A 2500-nucleotide genomic window follows, 5' to 3' on the forward strand; every position below is an offset into this window, starting at 1 on the left:
AAAGCTATAGGACATGACGGTGTTAACCCTCGGCTGCCCCAGAGGTGCGCAAAGGAGCTGTCATCTCCTCTCATTTTAATTTTCAACACATGCTTAAGCTCCTGCAAATAGTCTACACTTTGGAAACAAAGTAATGTTGTCCCCATCTTTAAAAAGGGGGACAAATCCAGTCCAAAAAAATACCGGCCAGTTTCCTTGTTTTTAATCATCAGCAAGATACTTGAATAAAATAGTATCTTCCCACCTAACAAAAAACATCTGTCTACCCGGCAATATAACTTTCGGTAGAACCCTCCGTTGCCGACCTGCTGTTACAGATGACTGCAGGCTGGTCAGTTGCACTTGACCACGGACAGCGCATTTGTGTTCTTGCCCTGGACATAGAGTGAGCCTTTGATAGGGTATGGCACCTAGCTTTGTTAAGCAAGTTAAACACATTTGGAGTGGTCGGCGATCTCCTGGTCCTTTTGAAAAATTATCTACTCGATAGACAAATGAGAGTAATTCTCAATGGAAAATACCTGCTACGAGATCGAAGCAGGTGTCCCTCAAGGAAGCATATTGGCCCTCTGCTGTGGAATGTCTTCCTCAGTGGCTTCACCTCATTCCTGAGGCCAAAGCATTTGCGAATGATGGCATACTCTCCTTTAGGTATGAGCCCAGGGAACAAGATGTCGCCATACCAAAACTCAATGACAAACTCGCACAAATCTCGACTTATGGGGAGAAATGACTTTGCCCCGAACAAAACCCAGCTTTTAGTTGTCGAGTTTTACACAGTGATATCCAAGTTTTACACAGTGATATCCAAGTTAACGCCAATGAGAAAAAATAAGACCACAAAAGGAACTTGAAGTACTGGACACCACATTCGACAAATATTACATTCAAAAGTCACAAAAGCTTGGCGAGGACTTCGCAGAAAAGTGCATCCCTGAGAAGAATGAGCTGGCTGCTGGACGGTAAAGGGAAGGAGCTCCTCTACAAGGAGCTATCACTCTTCATTCGAGTGCTCCTCGATGTGGAGGATCAAACATCACTAGCCTCAAAATCGTAGCTGGAATACAAGAAAGAAAGAAAATCATCGAAGACAGGACCCGACAGTATCAACTGACCCTCGACAGCCTCCAACACAGGAGAGACGTAGCTAGCTTGACGATGATGTTCCGCATCCATCGCCAGCACGTCCAACCAATGAGACTGCCAGGAAGACGCATCACGAGAACAGTGGAACGAGCGCCCGCCGGACTGGAGGAACCTCAGCGACAGTTTCTCTCCAAATATTTCAATTTATGGAATCTGTTACTTACCAATCGTCGATGTGGAAACTCAGTCCTTATAATCTCTCAAATGCAAAGCACACGTGTGGCTAAAGACCACTAATAGATAATAATATGTAATATTTGTATATTATGTGTTATAGTACGTGAGAACATGGCTCAGTTAGATGAGGTTTAACGTTAGTATAGGAGTCACTAAACATGAATTCCTTTAGTCTGTAAAAAAAAAAATTGTTTTGCATGTGTTGTGAATCGTACGTACGTTAACTACCATTGCTGTTCACCAACAACCTCTTACAAACTGGCGGTAGTGTGATAGTTGCGTCCTTTTGGCTCGCAACACGGACACAGTCTCCGTAATCCGTTTGACCAACGCTTCCACGATACGACCATGTCCTCAAAACCACGTGAGTACAAGTTTCTTTATATCTTTTCCCTCCTTTTTTCTTTCATAAATTTAAAAGAGCTAAGTGGCAGGAAATGGCAGCGCTTTACCACTTTTCTTCTTACCTTAGATCACATTACTGTGTGATCACGGTATTTGCCAACAAACACGAATTAAACATTAATTAAGTGTATGATTAACTTCTCTCGTTATTAGAGGTTTTTATTGTTTAAACTACAACGAATTTAACGCGTTCGTGATTTTCTATTATTATCATGGACATTACCTACTTTTATTCATAGATCTCCTTCCTCTCCTCGACCAGGCCTGACCTCGCTTTCTCTTTCCCTTCCGGTCGGTTGGGTACATGGAAGGGCCAAGAGATGACCGTTAGTTTTATCCCGTAATTTGGTTGTTGTTGTTGTATTTGACACCACGGGGATAACCGTAGCATCGTAACATTGCCTTGTGACACGTAGTAGTAGAGCGGGTTATTTATAGATTTTCCCGTCTTGTTCCAGGTCACATCATTTCGTTCGGCATTTTGGGTATAGGTACCCCCGTCAATGAAGTTTTACGTTGTCTGACATACATAGCTAGACATGGCTACCTCGGCATTTCAGAATTTCTTACCCGGGAAGATTGGCTTGCGAATATATATATATATATATATATATATTTTTTTTTTTTTTTTTTTTTTTTTTTCACGTCACCGTTCATTTGTGTGAACATTCTGTCGCTTATCATTAAGTGTTGAATTCGTTTACGTGGTACGTTCTCTGCGTGAGCTCACTCTCACTTTCATTCTCATTTATGCTCACTGTCGCTCACACAC

This window comes from Penaeus chinensis, chromosome 37, assembly GCF_019202785.1.
Source record: "Penaeus chinensis breed Huanghai No. 1 chromosome 37, ASM1920278v2, whole genome shotgun sequence".
Classification (NCBI taxonomy): Eukaryota; Metazoa; Arthropoda; class Malacostraca; order Decapoda; family Penaeidae; genus Penaeus; species Penaeus chinensis.